The sequence below is a fragment of the Phasianus colchicus genome, chromosome Z (genome assembly GCF_987193195.1).
Source record: "Phasianus colchicus chromosome Z, bPhaCol1.hap1.1, whole genome shotgun sequence".
Lineage (NCBI taxonomy): Eukaryota > Metazoa > Chordata > Aves > Galliformes > Phasianidae > Phasianus > Phasianus colchicus.
Window position 1 is genome coordinate 10165859 of NC_143476.1, and position 19048 is coordinate 10184906.

General features: G+C 49.5%; 1 long non-coding RNA gene across 1 annotated transcript; it reads left to right on the forward strand.

The window, feature by feature from the left end:
- The first annotated feature begins 9186 nt into the window (after nucleotides 1–9186).
- On the forward strand, nucleotides 9187–10518 carry LOC149912470 (uncharacterized). The gene is made up of 3 exons (XR_016461481.1): nucleotides 9187–9467; nucleotides 10016–10102; nucleotides 10446–10518. It is a non-coding gene; the product is annotated as an uncharacterized LOC149912470 (long non-coding RNA).
- The last annotated feature ends 8530 nt before the right edge of the window (nucleotides 10519–19048 follow it).

Here is a 19048-nt window from a genome sequence, read left to right on the forward strand (position 1 = left end):
CCTGTGTCACACATGGAAAAGCAATCTTTTACCTGCTTTGCCATGCTCATGGCAGCAGCAGTCCAGCTGCGAGCAGCTGATGCCCACAAGGACAGCCAGCCTGGACTTATTTTCATTACATATCTTTGTCCTGATGTCCTTCTACAAGCTGGAACATTTCTCCATCTCAGCAGAAGAGGGCAGGAGGGGTCCAAGGTGAGGGCACACTCTCCCCTGTTTACCTGGCACTCAAAGAGAAAGAGAAAATGATAAGCAGATGTGTTTCCCTGCCCATGGCAAACACCAGCCTTTCCATCCTTACAGTCCTTCCTGACATCAGCACTAATTGAAACAACATCCCACTCACCTTTGCCATGTCTGCCAGAGGTTGCAGATCTTTCTATTGCATCCCTCTAGCTTTCCAGTCAAGAGCTCCTGTGTCACACAAGGAAAAGCAATCTTTTACCTGCTTTGCCATGCATATGGCAGCAGCAGTCCAGCTGCCAGCAGTTAATGCCCAGAAGGACAGCCAGCCTGGACTTATTTTCATTACATATCTTTGTCCTGATGTCCTTCTACAAGCTGGAACATTTCTCCATCTCAGCAGAAGCGGGCTGGAGGGGTACAAGTTTAGGTCTCAGTCTCCTCTTTTTCTGGCACACAAAGAGAAGATGAAAACCAGATGTGTTTCCCTGCCCATGGCAAACACCAGCCTTTCCATCCTTACAGTCCTTCCTGACATCAGCAGCAACTGAAACAACATCCCACTGAAGTTTGCCATGTCTGGCAGAGGTTGCAGCTCTTTCTATTGCATCCCTCTAGCTTTCAAGTCAAGAGCTCCTGTGTCACACAAGGAAAAGCAATCTTTTACCTGCTGTGCCATGCTCATGGCAGCAGCAATGCAGATGCCAGCAGCTGATGCCCACAAGGACAGCCAGCCTGGACTTATTTTCATTACATATCTTTGTCCTGATGTCCTTCTAGAAGCTTGGACGTTTCTCACTCTGAGCAGCAGAGGGCAGGAGGGGTCCATGTTACAGGAACACTCTCCTCTGTTTCTGGAACACGAAGAGAACATGAAAACCAGATGTGTTTCCCTGCCCATGGCAAACAACAGCCTTTCCATCCTTACAGTCCTTCCTGACATCAGCACTAATTGAAACAACATCCCACTCACCTTTGCCTAATCTGGAAGGGAGGTGATGCTCTTTCTATTATACCCCTCTGGCTTTGAATTCACCAGTGCTTGTGTCACACAAGGAAATGCAACATTCCAGCTGTTCTGCCATTCCCATAGCAACAACTATGCAGATGTCAGCAGCTGATGTTCACAAGGACAGCCAACCTGGACTTATTTTCATTACATATCTTTGTCCTGAATTCCTTCTAGAAGGTTGAACACTTCTCCATCTCTGCTGCAATGGTCAAAAAGGGTCCATGTTTCGGGCACACTCTCCTCATGGCCTCTTGCACTCAAAGGCAAAGAGAAGATGAAAACCAGAAGTGTTTCTTTGCCCATGGCAGACACTAGCCTTTCCGTCCTGACAGTCCTTCCTACATTCACCTGGAATTGAAACAACATCCCCCACATCTCTTTTTTGAACTTATTCATGCATGAATAGTAATAATGAGAATTTTACTGTAAATCTTATTTCTGCATGGAAACGATCAGATAACCGGAGCTTTTTTCTCTAAAACAATCCAGCAAATTTGCATTGCTTATCTATGTACGCAAAATGTTTTTGCCATTCATCTCAAATATCAATACATCTTGCAAAATAAGATAGAAAAAGTATTTACAAACCTTTTTGGACTTAGATTACTTCTGGTCAAGTGGGAAAGAATCCCTAAGCTGCAATCATGAAATTCTTTTATCAGTTTCTCTGATTTAGCCAGTGTTACTAAAAGGGAAATAAGACACAGGCTTTTGATAGCAGCTGCCAATTTAAGAACGATAATAACTTTTATTATTCTTGGCTAAGATCAAAGTCCTGCATTTCAGGTTTATCTCCAGCTCATCAAGTATAATTAACAGTTTTGGATTGCCACATTATTGTATAGCAATATTGTCTTCCTGCAAGGAATTTCATTGTTTTACACGTGCCACAGGTTGTTAATAGATTGCCTGATTACCATTTATTTTTTTTATTGGCTTATGATGACCACAGAAAATTATACAGCAGCACCATAAAAACTTTAAATCCTATCCCATGTATCTGCATTCATACGAAAATGATATTGGAAAGCACTGGTGAAACTAAGATTACAAAATAAAGCAGAGGACAATTTCAGTGAAAGCCTGCAGGTTTTACAGCTCTGCCCATTTCAAACCCCTGAAGACATGCACGGGTTTCCTGCTGTGGGACACAGGCACTCACCTGCAGCTCAGCACTGCCTGCTCATGCCTGCGCACACCTTCAGGCTGGAACCAAGGAAATCCTCAGCAAAGACATCAGTACGCTTTTGTTATGATGACTTTCATAAAGAAGCATCAAAGCATCAAATATTTCTTGATGAGAAATACTGCAAGTCCCTTTGACACTAACCCTTATTTTAAATGTTTAGATTTGTGCTTCATTCAGGCGTGCTGTCACTCACAAAAAGATTTTTATTCTTTTTCATTCTGAGGAACAGAGTGATTTCTGCCTTGTTTACTGACTGTAGGCACAGCAATACTCCTGCACCTTCAGGGAAACAGCAAATCCATCTCTTTCACACCCTACTTCTATCAAGCTCATTCACCTTACAAGGTATTTATTGCAAGCAGCTCTTCCAAAAATGGAGATTAACAGAACCTGCAACCCAGGACACCTCAGTAAGCCAGTACTTTTCATCTCCTGAAGGTGTAGGTAGACACAGAGCTGGAACATCTTTTCCAGAGCTGTGTGATGCTATCTCATCTGTGTTCCTTTACTGTTGACTCAGTTTCACTTCTTATCTAACCTGGTTGCATCCCAGGATTTCTGGTGCCAAAAATAAACTGACAGCTTTCATCACTAGTTAAAAGGAAACTGCAATAGGAAAAGCCATTTTTCTGATTTCCCTGTTGATCAAAGATGCTTCCTGCAAGCCTGATGCGGTAGAAACAATATCAGCTTTAGAATGACAGTCATTAGAGCAGAATCCTTTCACTGATTAAATCCCACAGTCCTGATTCATACAACACTGACACTGGAGGACACAGTAGTTTAGATGAGAGCGCATTAAAAATGACTAAGTTAAGGTCTCAGAAATAGCAAAGAGTGACAAGTATGAAAAAAAGAAGTTGCAGAAACTGCTTCAGTTTGGCACTCTGGCATAAAGTATGACAACACACAACCTGCCTGTGCAGTTCCAGAAGCAGAAGAAAGCCGTCAACCAAGACTTGTTCTCATCTGCTCTGAAAGTCCACTGGGACAAGGCCACTTTTCTCTGACGTGCTTCCAGAAGTATCACTTCTGAGCACTGTGCCAGGGAGTTACAAGATACTGTTTGTGTGTACAGAGGAGAAAAAGACGTCTGTCTGGAAACAGACATTGACTTGAAGGAGAAGCAGCATTTCCAGAGTACTTCAGAAAGAACTGAGCACTGCCCCAACAGCTTCAGAGCGGCAGGCTGTCACAGTGTGCCAACCAGCTCAGCTGTGAGTTGGCACTGAAGCTGCACCACAGGGAGAACAAAGCCCCCTGTGCACCCTTGGAGAGCCAAGGGTTGGAGATTCATGAACCTTGAGCTCCTTTCCAACCCGGGCCATGCTGTGATTCTGGGATTCTCACCTTTGCCTCATCTGGCAGAGGGAGGCAGCTCTTTCTCTTGTCTCCCTATGGCTGTCAGGTCACCAGGGCCAGTGTCACACAGGGAACTGCAAACACTGTGTGTGCTGTGCCCTGCCCATGGCAGCACAGAGGCAGCTGCCAGCAGCTGATGCCCACAAGGACAGCCAGCCTGGACTTCCTTTGATTCCTTCCCTTTGGATCAGCGTCCTTCAGGAAGGCGGAACATCTCTCCAGCTGAGCAGCAGAGGACAGCAGGGCTTCGTTGTCTGGGCATGTTCTCTTCTGGCCCTCTGGCCCTCACAGACACAGGAGGAGGACACAGAGGCTGCTGTAACACAGCCAGCCCTGCCTCTCAGGTCAGCTCTCAGGCCATCCTCTCTCCCCTCAGCAGCAGCTCACTGTTCTGCACTCCTCTGGCCTGGGCTGGCAGAGGTGTGCAGCAGTTCTGCTGATCTCCCAGTGCTGGCCATGTCTGCAGTGCCTGTGTGAAAGACACAGGAAGCTGCCAGCATTGCACTGCTCTGCTGTGCCCCTGCCATCACCGAGTTTGCTGTCAGCAGCTGCTGCTACACGTCCATTCAGGCACAGGCCTTTCCTTCCTGGCCCTCTTTCCCCCCCTCTCTCCTCTGCTCTCTCTCGTGCTCCCCTTTGGCCTGGGCTGGCTGAGCAGTGCAGGCCTTGTTGTTGCTCCCTGGGCCAACTACGTCACGGTTCCCCGTGACTCTGCCAGCTGCTCTGACACAGCGACTGCGTCCTCAGTGTGGATTCCAGAATGCGACAGACGTCCAGAGAAGACTTCCAGGGCTGATTGGAACATGCTGCCATCAAGAACTGCCATGGCTCAGGCCCCCTGGGAATCTGCTCACAGCGAAAGCTGCTGTCACTCTGTGTGGGCACAGCCTTGTCTGTGTAGGCCTGCTCACACTGCAGCCCCTGTCTGCACCAGAACCGTGCCGATCCACCTTCTCTTGGCCTCCTTGCCTGCATGGAAAAGGGCAGCTTGGGCTGAAGTCCCTCAACTTTCAGATGGCCGAGTGAAGTCTCTGAGCCCTGGTGACCCACTCAGCTCTTCAGCCTGCTGACCTGCTCTGCTGGGGCTGTCTTAAAAGGCAGAGGGCACGTTATCCTCATGTCCCCACATCCATCCCTCTTAGCATACTGTAGGCCAGTTCCTAAAAGGACACCTGCACAATCTCTCTGAATGTTAATCAACATGTAGTTAGTTTTCAGTGGTGATTAGCTATGTGTTTAGTCAGAGGTGCAATGGTTCTAATGGTGAGAGAAAGACATTCCCAGTTGTCATCAGGTGGAACACACTTCAGACTGGAATCCTCAAGCAGACTTCAGTCAAGCTTTCTTAATTACTCGTTGTTGTTATCAATTCAGACGCATCTCTGAATTCCTGCTTGAATGAACATTCTGTAATAATCTGCTGAGACAGCGCAAGGCTTGACAATGAGACTATAGTTTATGAAAGCAGCACTTTTTACTTCCTTTACAAGTTCTTATCTGAATGCTAAATGCAACATCAATTCACTTCTCACTGGGTTGAACGTTTTAAATATTTGGTAAACATAATGGTTCTAATTCTGACATTTCATATGAAAATATTAAAATTCTTTGTAAGTACTTTTTTGTTAGAATGCCAGATGCTAAAGGGATGAAGTGGCACAAGAAAGCAAAATGTCTGTGCTGATGGCAGGAAGGACTGTAAGGATGGAAAGGCTGGTGTTTGCCATGGGCAGGGAAACACATCTGGTTTTCTTGTTCCCTTTGTCTTTGAGTGCCAGAAAAATAGAGGAGAGCGTGCCCTCACCTTGGACCCCTCCTGCCCTCTGCTGCTGAGATGGAGAAATGTCCCACCTCCTACAAGGACATCAGGACAAAGGTAAGTATTGGAAATAAGTCCAGGCTGGCTGTACTTGTGGGCATCTGTTGCTGGAAAATTTAATGGCAGTAAACTGCCTAGATAATGACAGAATGAGGGTGACAATAGAATGGTACGTAATCACAGTGCAATGAAAAAAGTATGCAGGGTGCAGGAAGGGAGGTGTGGACGTTCTGAGTTGCAACTCTATTTGCTCCAGAAAGCTCTGTCAGAATAGAAGACCGAAGGAAATACTTTGAGTGTTTTTTTTAATGTGTCTGGATAAAAGATCCATGTGGCAAATTGAATAACTGAGTGGTAAAGGGACATAGATACCTCACTGTTTCATGGAACCTTTCAATTAAGCACCTGAGCACTGTGTACAGGACTTGGGAATATAAGTATTAGAGGATGATGGAATATCTGTATTTGGAAGGGACCTCGAGGATCATGTATTCCACCTCCTGGTTCCACACCGGACCTCCTATGGGTCAAGCCCTGTGTCTGAGAGCATTGTGCAAATGCTCTTTGGCCTTTGTCAGCTCAGTGCCAAACCACTGCCCTGGGGAGCCAGTGCCAAATTCCATGTATCTACTTCATCCTACAGAATGATGCCAAGAACAGTTATAGAGATCGACTTACAAACAAAATTCTTGTCTTGAATTAATGGTACACTCAGCATTAAAAAAAAAAAAAAAAAAAAAAAAAAAGAAGAAAAAGAAAAATCAAAGCCACATTCTTAGGCTGGCATTTTACAGTATTGTCAGATTTTTGTAATTCTGTTTTGTCATATAGGATTCTCTCATCGTGAAATAATGACCAAGTTCTCTTTTCAGATCTAAACATACAAATGCTGAAGGCAGCAGTGCTGTTCAAGAGTACATTACCAGCTCAAACACTGCTTTGGCTATAAAACTGAAGGTAGTAAGGAATTTTATCAAGGAGTTAGAAGAAAACATGTAAGTGTAGATTTAAAAGCAACCTGTATTGTTACTTAGAGTTTGATATAGTGTAATCCAATGCACAGTACTTGTAACGTGTGTTTTACAAAATGCTTTGCAATGTAGGCATCTATTAAGATAAATGCTGCAAGTTCTAATATGTCCATGACCTTTTCAAACAGTTCCTTACTCCTACACATCACTACGAGTAGTTCTTCTGTCAGGAAGGATCACATGAGTAATTAACCTGTGACCTTAAGTTTGGAATTAACTGCATACAGTGGAAGTAAGAGCTGTGGGTTATTTTGCTCTTTCAGTGTTGAACAGCCGAGGTGTTTTGTTTTGGAGGGTGGACAGTGATGGGACAAGTGGGGAATGGCTTTAAACTGAGACGGGGGGTGTTGAGGTTTAGGTTGGATGTGAAGAGGAAGTTTTTCAGCCAGAGGGTGGTGAGGCACTGGAACAGGTTGCCCAGGGAGGCTGTGGATCCCCATCCCTGCAGGCATCCAAGGCCAGGCTGGAGGTGGCTCTGGGCAGCCTGGGCTGCTGGTTGGCAGGTTAGAAAGCCCACAGGACTTTATTGCAGCCCTGGGTGCAGGGGGATCACTGCTCCTAGCATTTACACAGAAGAGCTGGAGAAACAGGTGATGTACATTCCACTTGTGAACATTCCTGCAATTGCAGAGAGCGTGCGCCTGTTCCAATCACTGCTGCACAGATTAAAAACTGATTGCAGATGAGCTGTTTTGGTATGGGGTTCTTGCCAACGGTCTGCAGTGGCTGTGTGATTCCTCGGGGAGTTGCTCTCCAGCCCAAAGGTCATGTCCTAAGTCGACCAGATCCCGTTTGTGTCCAGAAATGGCTTACAACAGATCAGCTGCTGGTCAAGTTTCTAACATCACACTGGCCTTGCTCCAGTGTCTGTGTCATCAGCCCCAGCACATACGGTGCACCTCTTCAAGGCTTTGCAACACTGAGACTCTGCACTTGGGCTCCAGACATCCTGCTGCACCAAGAGGTTATTCTAGCTTTGGTATCTTGCAACTTTGTATATAACTACATCACTGTAATCATAAATGTCTAGGAGCATGGAGATGGAGAAATTAATCTTCCTGTAATTCTCTGTACTGCAGCCCCGTGGTTGTCAACACCTAATGCAATATTGAAATTTCAGTTGAGAAATTGAAAGCTGTCCCTAACAAAAAAACATCTGCATTTGTTATTGAAATCACACTAAGGATCAATAAATCCAAATGCTTCTAGCATAACCACGATTATAGGCAGTGTTTAGACAAGCTCTTACAGGAAAACCATGAACACAAGGCTAAAGAGAGACTAAGTGATGCACTCTGCAGGAATACTCATGGAAGTCTTCACAGTGCAGGAGTCTGATCTGATTACAGATGCTGTGCTTTAAGTACCCCTTATCATATCGTTTTTTTCACTGTTGTGCAGGGGTTGGACTCTGTGATTTCTGGAGGCTGGAGATGCTGTTTGCTCATGGAAGATGGAGAGAGGAAAAGCAAGTGAAAGGCATGCTGTGCATAGCCACCACATGGCATCTGCACCATTTCCCCCTGCACCAAGGAGGAGCAGCTCACAAGCTTGGCCTGGGCCAGGGAAGGGAGCAGACAAACATCTGGACCGACCCCAAACGAGCTGGTTCTGCAGGTTGGGTGTCTTCTGCTGCTTGTCTCACATCCTGCTGCTCAGCGGTAGATTTGTTCCTGCTCAGTGCTAACAGGAAACTCACACAGCATTTCTGTTTCAGCTGTGCCAACGCTTTGATCCCTTGCTGCTTGGATGGGGCGTTTGAAGAATGATGCCTGTGCTGATGTCCAGCCAGGCTTTGGGGATGAGTCTCCACACCAGGGTACGACTGACAGGACTGAGGGTTGGGGATCCAGCCAGGTCGAGTCCAGTGTGCTTTGCTCTTGTTCTTAGTGCTTGTTTTTGCTCAGGAGGGCAGGAGGTGAACCTCGTGCAGCAATGCCTGCAGACGGGGTTTGCAGAGAAAGAGGTCCTGCAGGCCTTGTGTGACAGCCACGGAGCTGCAGCGAGGCTGCATCCGTGTAAAACACCAGAGATCCACGGAGGTGTGAAGGGGAGCTGTGGGCTGCAGTCACGCAGGAAGGGATGTGCATGCTCGGGGTTTGGTTGTTGTGTGTGTGTTAAGTGACTGTGATACCACTGCTGGGTCAGTGTGAGTGTACGGAACAAGTGTGACAGCCTTTTTGATGGAGCCCTGTGAAAGGAGTCCTATGGACTTGAGATCCAACTATCAGCCCGTGGGCATCATCCAGGAGTTGGGGTAGGGGATGAGGCAAGGGAAGTTGGGCTAAGAAAGGGATAAAGCAGTCTGGCAGTAGTTCTGTGTTTCTCCCATCTCCTGCTTTATTTCCTTCCAGGTGAAATAGATGGGTGCTGCAACATGCCCTTGAATGTAACAAAACCCACTCTAGTGTGGATTTGACATGGGCCCAGCACTGCAAGGTACGCTGCTGGGAGGAAGCGTCCATCTGGCTGAGGGCAGGAAGGCCCTCCAGAGGGATGCACTGAGGCCAGTTGTGCGAGGCTCAACAAGAGCAAGCGCCAGGTCCTGCGCTTTGGTCATGACGACCCCGTGCCAGCTTCTCCAGGATTTGGCTGGGGTAGAATTCCAAGCAGCCCCTGATTCCAGAACGTTGGGCTGGGCTGTTGGAATCTTCTGCCCTTGTGACTGGTCTTGCCTCCCCAGCCTGTCCGTGGTGGTGGAGCAGCCTGGTGGCCCTCAGTGATGTCATAAGGGCTAGAATGAGGGGAGGAGCAGTGCGTGCTGCGTCCCTTCATTGGAGCGCTGGAGCTCTGACTGAGCAGCTCGCTTGTTGCACTTGTGCACCGACTGCGTCCCTTTGTCTTCACACCGTCCTGTGCAGCACCTTGTAGGTAAGCTGAGACAGTGTGGGAGAGACGGGGGGACAGTGAGTGCTGAGAACTGCTGGCTGGCGGAGCTCATAGGATCACATTATCTCCATCAGCAGAGGGGTGGCCATGAGGGACAGGGAGGTGATCGTCCCCCCCTGCTCTGCTCTTGTGAGGCCCCAGCTGCAGTACAGTGTCCAGAAAGTCAGGGAGCTGTTGGAGAGGGTCCAGAGGCGAGCCACAGAGATGATCAGGGGACAGGAGCACCTCCCCTGCAAAGACAGGCTGAGGGAGCTGGGCTTGTTCAGCCTGGAGAAATGAAGGCTGTGGGGTGACCTCATGGCAGCCTTCAGTACCTAAAGGGAGCCTAAAAAGAGGAGGGGAATCAACTCTTTGAAAGGGTAGATAACAGCAGGACAAGGGGAAATGGTTTTAAGTTGAAAACTTAAGTTTTTAAGTTGAGGGAGGGCAGATTTTGGATTTTCCCTCGTAGTCTTTGCTAAACCGTGGAAGCAAACTGACCTGCTCTTTCTCTCTCCTCTCTCCACCCTCTGCCTGCTTCCCTGCTGCAGCTTTTGCTCGTGGAAGATCAGAGCAAAGTGACAAGGAACGGCTGCGGATTCGTGAGATTTCTCTCCCTCGTTCTGATCTCTTGCCAGGTACCTGCCATGCTTTGTCCCCCCACATGCTTTAGCAGCCCGTGACGCCCCGTGTTTAGTAACACAGCCTCATCCAGCTTTGATGGGACGCTGGTCACGTGTGGGTTTTCTCCACGTGCTCTGCAGCTCAGCCCTCAGAAGGATGCTGTCTGTGGTGCTGTGACCAGCTGGTCTACAGGAAAGCAATCCCTTAGGCAAAGAGTCCCAGCCCCAGCTTGTGCAGAGCTGCACAGCATCACCAGGGACACCAGCAGGCGTGCTTGGGCTGTGTGAGTGTGCCCGACAGCTGTAGGGAGCACAGCAGAGATGTGAACAGAGAAAATAAAAGTGTGTTTCTTTTCAGTTCCAGCTTGTCACACCTACGCTGATGGCTGTGGCGTGCAGCGAGATCAGCTGTGGGCCTGACCTGGCATGGACAGAGGTAGAGTATGAAGCTCTGATTGGTCTTTGTTCCCTGACTGCAGCCAGCAGAGTGAGCCGCAGATGTGCTCTCCTGCTTTCCAAGAGAGCTCCTCTGTGGCAAGACAGTAGTGCAAGAGTGGCAAGTTTATAAAAGTACCAGAGCCATCTCGGCTGTTGTGTTTGTCCTCTACTGACTTTTCCCTTGAAATGGCTGCAGAAACAACAATCATTCTCTGCTCTGTTTGGCCTCGCTGTTGGTTGGACTGCTCAAGAGAGCTGCTTGGTGCTTGCAATGGCACTGTTTGCACCTTGTAACTGCAGCCGTAGCTTTGGTTTCCCTCTTCACGGTCTCCTAGCATCTGAAACAGTCAGCCTTCCTGCACAAAGAGCGCAGGAAAGGATGTGGCAAAATACACAAGGCCACCTGTCTGCGTCAGTGCCATTGCTGATTAGTCTGGATGGGGAGAGATGCATCTTTGCTGGCGTGTGCCTGCTGCACACCAGGGAGAGAAACAGCCGTTATTAGACTTGCAGTTCCTTCTGAAGTGCCCATGATAAGGACCGAGTGCATTTCCTGCAGCTTTCTCTGCAGATGTGCGCCTCACCTTGAAATCCTCCTTGTTGGTTCCCAGCTCCTCACCGTGGCCTGTGCTCTCTGTTTCAGGCTGAGAACAAGGGGAAGCCCCTGCTAGACCATGAGGTGGCACCTGTGAATGTTCCAGCTATTGCTGCTGCCCATGCTATTAAGAGATACGTTGCCCAGGCAGCGGATGAACTCTCCTTTGAGGTAAGCAGTTCAAGGCGTTCCTTGTTGCTCAATTTTACAATGGCAAATGTCTTCAGAGCTGCACTGGTGCAAGTGCTCTCAGGCTCGGCGATGTTTGGCAGTGCAGAAGAATGCAGTCATTTGAGCTGTGCTTTCCTCCCAGCTGTGCTGAAGCTGGGATTGACGTTGCAATCTCTTGCAGGTCGGAGACATCGTGTGTGTCACCGACATGCCACCAAAGGAGCTGACTCCCTGGTGGAGAGGCAAGCTCGGCTTCCAGGTAGGCACAAGCTTCAGACTGGAGAGTGCAACTGCAGTAAAGGCAGGAATCTTAGCTTAGAGCTGCTCTGCCTGCACAGGATGCCTAATGGACGTAAACAGTTTCCCTGTGTCGGTGTCAGGGGACCTTGCCGTTGGCTGCAAATGTTGAAAAATTATTACCTTTATGCTTCGAACTATGGCCATTTTCTGCTGGATAGTCTTATGGAACGTCAGGCAAGCACGTTCCGAGGGAAATGTTATGTGGCTTTTGGTTTAACAGTTCAGACCTGAGAAGTGCTGCATGCAATAGTTGGCTTCTCTTCTTGTTACAGGTTGGATTTTTCCCAGGGGAGTGTGTGGAACTCATTAATAAGAACATTCCTGAGGCACTCATCAACTCTGTGCCAAAGCCAGGTAGGGATGTTACATTTGATGGTGTGGGGAAGCAAAATGAAGTCTTTTTGGGGGTGCGTTCCATGTTTAGTACCTCCTTTATCCATCCCACATTGTCCTCTGGGTTGATGATTCTTCATGCACACCATGGGGCAGAGATTTGGCCCAATCCTCCTGTGTTTTTGATTGGACTTGGGGAAACTATAGAATCTTCATAGAATGGCTTGGGATGGTAGGGTCCTTAAGGATCCTCAAGCTTCCACTTCCTTGCATCAGGCTGTGCTGCCAGCCCCCACATTTATTGTCAGATTAGACCAGGCTGCCCAGGGCCCCATCCAACCTGGCCTTGGGCTCCTCCAGAGATGGGGAAAATCCCTTTTTGTATGTACTGGTTGGTAATGTTCTTCCCGTTCTGACGTGCTCTGTAGAATGTGCTGTGCTCGGCCTCGTCCAACGGAGCCAAACCGGAAATGACCTGGTTTCTTCCTTTTGTTGTGCAGTGCCCAAGAAACGCAGCAAGATCCTCACCTTCCTTCGTTCCTTGGTGAAGGCCCACCCAAAGAAACCGACCGAGCGGGAGGTGGAGAAGGAAAGGGTGTTTGGCGGTGACCTGGGAGAGCATCTTCTCCACTCCGGTCGTGATGGTAAGGAGCTGCCCATTCCTGAGATCTTCCTCTGCTGGGCATCTAAAGAAGATGAAAGGGAGCTCATATCTAGCAGGGGGCAGGCTGATAGCCGTGGAGACACGTGTAATGGGAGTTGATGGCTGAAGGATCAAGTGAGGCGGATGCTCCTAAGAGACAAGCACATCTGTATTTGCTTCAGCCAAGCCTGGCTGGGCTTAGTGGATGGGATGTGAAGCACAGCCTGCAGCACGATTGAATCAGGAGCTCCACTGACGGCTGGCACGTGTTCTTCAGTCCCCCAGGTCCTCCAGAGCTGCGCTGAGTTCATTGAGCAGCACGGCGTGGTGCAGGGGATATACCGCCTGTCCGGCGTCGCGTCCAACATCCAGAGACTGCGGTAAGAGTGCTGCGACTGACACAGCCTGAGTGCATCTGGTGTGGCTTTGGGCTTGCCTTCCTCTCGCTCAACCGGGTTTGCGTCCCTCTCTCCAGGCAGGAATTTGAGTCTGAGCAGATTCCTGAGCTCACCGTCCGGGACATTCACAGCGTGAGCTCCCTCTGCAAGATGTACTTCAGGGAGCTCCCGAACCCTCTGCTCACCCACCAGCTGTACGGCAAGTTCTCGGTAAGCACAAGGCCACGTCTTTCATTTCCCTCTTCCTGGGCCTCTTGGCAGATGGCTGCAGCAGTGCCCCAGCTCAAAGGCCCTTTTGCTGTCAGCCCCACGAGGTTTACTCGCAGTGGTGTACTAGCCTGATTGGTGTCTCGCTCCCTTTCTGCACTACTCCAGGATGCTGTTGGTGCCGCTACAGAGGAGGAGCGGCTGCTCAGAATGCAGGACGTCATCCAGCAGCTGCCCGCTCCTCACTACAGGTCAGTGCTGCCCTCAGCCTGCTGAGCTCAGCCCTACTGCATTGCAGAGGGCAACGATGCGGTTCCAGGCTCTGTCTCACGCCGGCAACACGATGCCTGTGTATGCTGAAGGGTTGAAGGCTCCATGGGCTTACTTTATGGGGTCAGTTCCTGGGCACGGGGGCACGCTTGGTGCAGCTGATGGCTGCGGCTGTGCTGTGCTGGGGCTTGGTGCTGCAGCGTGGCACTCAGTCAAGTTGGATCTACTTCATCTTCGGTGACAGTAGCAATCACAAGAAGTAGCATGAATGGAGGTTTGCTTTCTGAATTGCAGCACGGCATGCTCGTTGGTGCTGAACGTTTGCCTCTCTTGTTTTCCAGGACACTGGAGTTCCTGATGAGACACTTGGCGTGTCTGGCTGGGAGCTCCACCATCACAAACATGCATGCCAAGAACCTAGCCATTGTGTGGGCTCCAAACCTCTTAAGGTAAACTGCTGGTTCTGTTTCAACACAACGCTTACATCTGTTCTCCATTAAAAAAAAAAACAGTGCTCCCTTTTTCTCCATCAAATGTGCTCTTCTCCTGTAAAATCTGTGGCTGACAGAAGAGCAGGAGCCTGAGCTGTTCTCCATCCCCACGGGCACAATGTCTAGGTGACAATTTCTGCAGTCTTGTTGAGATGGGACTGACGTGTCCTTGATCATCCAGGGGAATTTCTGCAGTGGCATCACTGATTGCCCACTGCGGAAGTCTCCAGAGCCTCAGCTGACAGCTTTTGGCTGCAACAATTCAGACTCGGGGAAACGGTCTTGGAGAAATGACTTCTAAAATCTGCCTTTTCTACAGATCACAGCAGAACGAGTCTGCCTGCGCCAGCGGAAGAGCTGCCTGCATGGAGCTGCAGACGCAGTCGGATGTGGTGGAATTCATCATCAACCACACCGACGTCCTCTTCGGCTCCAAATCCGGAGCAGACATCGCAGATGCAGCAGGTGAGTGTCTTCCTCCATTAGCTTGATCTTGACCTGACACCTTGACCAAATGCAGGCCTTCTCCAGGATGTTTGAGATACTCTTTTACCATCAAGGGGACAGCAGACCTCTGGACTTCCATTAGGGTATGGCATCCTGTTGCTGGATGCTGAGAATGTCCAAGCCCAAACTTCACAAGGAGGAAACCGTCATTATTATGGTTTGCACGCAGGAGAAGCTTGATGCAAGTGTGGCAGCGAAGCTTTCTCAGTTCCCTGCCCCCATTTCCTTGGGTTTTTCCTTGCCTATTTTGATACAGTAAGCTGCTCTTAATGATGACCGTGTCCTTTGCCATAAACACACCTCTTCCCACATGGTTATTTTGGGCTCCTCTTCTTCCAGTGGCTCGGACAAGCAAGCCTGAGAAAAATACAGCACCTCCCCCAGAACTGTGGTGGCTCTGCTGCTGCTTTCTGATCCTCGCTCTTACCTGTGGTTTTCCCTGACAGGGCACAATTCTCTCCCAGGGCCCAAGTCTGTGGGGGTCTCTTCTGCTGCCACAAAGCTGCTCAGCCTGGAGGAGGCACAGGCACAGAGGCGAGGCCACAGCACCTCTTCTGTGGTAACAGAGAGCAGCCGGGACATTGAAGTGGAAGAAAGCCCTGCAGCTGGGCAGGGCAAATTCCACACCGTCGTTGACTTTCCATCTGACAGGTAAAGAGGACTTTCTTTTCCAGCACCTAGCATCATTGTTTGGGTGGGTTTTTGTGTTTTCCTGCAGAAACCAGGCAGTGCTAGGAACAAGCAACTGCTGCCAAGAGCTCAGTGCTGCTCTTCCCTCACCCTGCACCACGCACGACTCACAGCATTGGCTGTTTTCTCTCTCCAGACAAAATCCACCCAGCAAGAATGAGGAATCACCAGCTAGCAGTTGGTGTTGCTGCTTCAGCCTCAGGAAGCCATCCTCTGGCAGCAAACGCCAACTGCAGCGCAATGCCAGGCAGCCCTCAGAAACAGCAGTGGTAGTCCTGGCAGGTAAGGGTGCAAATGCAGCTTCCAAATCCCTGCTTTTCAGGAACATACAATTCAAGCTTGCTCTGCACATGTATCTCTTTCTAGCGTTCAATCCCGTGCCTAAATCTTCACCCCTGATCAAGTACCACTGTCGTAATTCAGCTTGTGAAAGTTTGACACTAACCCCTGTGTATCCTTTCTAGGTGAATCGAGCCCTTGCCAAGCCACAAGATCCAGGGCAAGTAGCGAGGATGCTCTGTGTGCTTCCATCAGTGGAGAGCTCATAGGAAGCACAAATTGCTGCAGTTCTAATAGCAGCCTTCCATCTAACAACATTAATGGGGAGAAGGAGCTCATCGAAGTCCATGCTCTCATTACACCTGGCTCTGCTGAAGTTGCTGACCTGAGCCTCCCAGACACCACAGTCACAAGTGTGGATTTTAACCCAGAGTCTCTGCAGTGCAGCCCATCTGAAGCACAGTGTGAGTGCCCCGACAGCAGCACCTCCATGCAGGAGCAGGTCAGCATCAGTGAAGAGGAGCAGAGCCTTTTGCAGGGGGACTTTCAATCAGACCTCCAGTCCCAGGCACCGGACAGCAGCACTGAGAGCTCTGAGCCACTCTCGCCATGACAAGACAGGATGAGTCCCATCTTCACCGTGGACCTCTCACACCCTCCTGTCCTTTATATAATAATAAAAGCACACTCGTGCTCAACCAACGCCTTGACTGCCTCCAGAGTCTTCATTCACACGGACTGCGATGAATGCAGCACACAGCAAGGCACCCCAGCTTGCAATGCTGTGGCTGTGGGGTGCATGCAGCTCAGCTCCGGGTTTGTTTCTGTTTTGTCTGGCTTTGGGATGTCTGCAGGGGGAGCTCTGCTACCATTTGGCATGGTAGCAAATAATCTCTCGCATCCTGGATGCTGCTCATGATACTCCCAAGCTTCCTGGCTGTGGCTTTGTGACGCTTTTCAGGGCTTTCTGATGCATTTTGATGCCTTGGATGTTGCTTAACACCTCCCTCCTCCCATCATGTCCTTTCCTGGCTCCCATCTACGAACTGGCCCTGCAGATCATCTCCAGACCTGTCATCAGCACACTGCGGCAGGAGAAGCTCCCCCTGGCCAACGTCAGGCAGTACTGCTTGGTCTGCAGCTCAGTGGCCATTTCCCTTTTAGGCGGCTCCTGCAGAAGAATCAAGCAGCAGAACCTTTTGCTCACCCTGCACCACACAAATGCTGCAAAAGCAGAAACAACCTGGGAATCTCTGGTTTGCAAGACTTCACAGACACTTATTGACTGTGTCTGATGGTTCCCTCCCATCCTTGATTTCCTTCTCCCCTTCTCCTCGTCTGATCCCACTGCTGAGCCATGATCAAGCTGCCCAGTGTGGCAGAGCATCGTGCAGAGCCGTGCTGGCACCTCCTCCCCTTCCTCTCCTGCAGCTCAGCGTGCAACCTGAGCAAGTTTTTTTCTGAGAAAGTGACCAGCTCTTTTCCATCCCTTTGCCCCTACAAACAGTTGTCCAGAGGATCTCGTCCAAGAATTCCTGGAACAGCCTGCAGCTGGCTCTCCTGAAGTTCAGGCTCCTGCCTTTGCTTCCTGCCAGGCCCGCATTCCTTGAGATCACCAACTCAAGGAGGGCATGGTCACTGCAGCCCTGACCGCCTCCTGTCGTAACCCCTGGTGTGCACCATGTCCAGCAATGCTTCCCTTCTGCTTGCTGTGCCCAATGCCTGCACCACAGAGTGATTCTCACTGCACTCCAGGAGTCTGTCAGATTGCTTGCAGCCAGCCATGCTGATTTCCCAGACTGACTGGAATCCCCCATCAGGATGAGAGTCAGTGAGTGTGATGCTTCTGCTGGCTGCAGTAAGCAGCTCCCACCAACAGGCTCTCTTTCCAGGCGGCTGTAGCAGACCCTCACCTCCAGAAGCCCTGCACTGCTGCACTTCCTAATTTTACCCACAAGTTCACAACCTGCTCATGGCTCTTCTTAGTTCTTTGCACTCAACTTCTCATCATAGAGGGCAAATCCCTTGCCTTCCAGAATTCCATAGTATCAATTGTGTCTGCTAATGTCAGGATTTATTTTCTTTCTTTTCTTTTTCCATTTTCTAGGTAGGAAAATGAATTTCTGAGCCAGGAGAAGCAGAAGTGAAAGAGTCTTCCTGGCACTGCTCAGGTTGCAGGAGTTGCCAAGTGCTCCTCAGGTAATGTGTGCTGAAGAGCTGACCTTGGTGGCAGGGGCTGTGGCTGCATTTTGTGCCTGTCATGCGGGAATCCAAGAAAGCCTATTCAGAGCAGGAGCTGCAGAGCGAGATAAACATCACGAGAAGGTAAGGCTGAGAAGCAAGGACACCTCCAGAAAGAAGAGAAAAACTGAGTCAAGTGAGCTGCGTGACGGCCGTGTGATGCTGACCATGATTGGAGGAAGAGCGCATGGCTGGGAATGACTGGTGGCTCTGGTTGGATGGGTGCCTGTGTGCACAGAGGTAAGGAGTGTTTGTGGGATGTTTTGCTGGCATCTAACAGCTGTAAGGGGAAGTCAAGAGAGAAAACTTGTGAATGCATAGAAGGGATGTTAAAATCTGGAACAGACTGTTTGGATCAGTCACAGCTGAGTCCAGATTGCCACACTGTCAGAACCTGGGGCCTAGGATTTTCCTTTAAGAGTGCCAACTGCTCATTTTGAATGATAAAAAGTAACATTGATAGAAGCTTCCCTCCTTGCATTAGAATAAGGCATTGATATTTGATGTTTCTGTCTTTCCATTCCTTTAGCAGCCTGGGTGTTGATGCAGCTGTATGCATCTGCTGCCCTCTCCTTCTGTTTTGTGTAAAAGAACAGTAAAATATGCAATCAGTGTGAGATCTTTCTGAAGTATTTTACTTTATTTGCCCCTAGGCTGCAATGGCTGGGAAATGGCAGTGTCACCCAGGAGCCCACACGGCGACCTGATGTCTCATTGTTGGGGTCTATTGGAAACCACCACGATGACAAAAGAATGCCTGGGATTCCTCCGGCCCAAATGCCAAACCTTGCACTTGGCTGTGCTGAACCTCATGAGGTTCACCCAGGCCCACCTCTCAAGTCTGCTGAGCTCAAACAGATGTCATTTTTCTCGTGTCCTTCCATTCCGAGTCCATCTGTTCCCCAAAGCAAAAGAATTTGGAGGGAACCACCGACAGTTATGTGAGCGATTTCAGCGTCTATTTCTGATCATGGCAACAACTTCAGAGGTCACACTTAATTTACGGTGCCCGTTGTAATTCTGACCAAGGCTGCAGTTGCAGCTGACTTCCCAAGGCTGCAAGACGTGGTGGGACACAGCCTTGTGCTTCTGCATTGGTGCTCATCCCACGTTTCCTTTCTCTGTCTCCCAGGTCAGCTCCTGCTGGAAGCAGATGGTATCCCAGTGTGAATGAAGGTCAGTGCAGGAGCAGCTGCTGATGGGAGGAAGGAAGTCCATGCTGAAGAGCTCTGAAGCATCTGCAGGTATGGTTCTGGAGGAGGCAGCAGTGATGTCGGAGGGCTCCCCAGCAGGAAGCTGTCTCATCCAAATGCTTGCTGAGTGGTTGGAAGGGAGCTTTCTGCATGACAGCAGCACCAGCTGCTTGCTTCACATGCTGCAAAGACAAGGATTAGCACG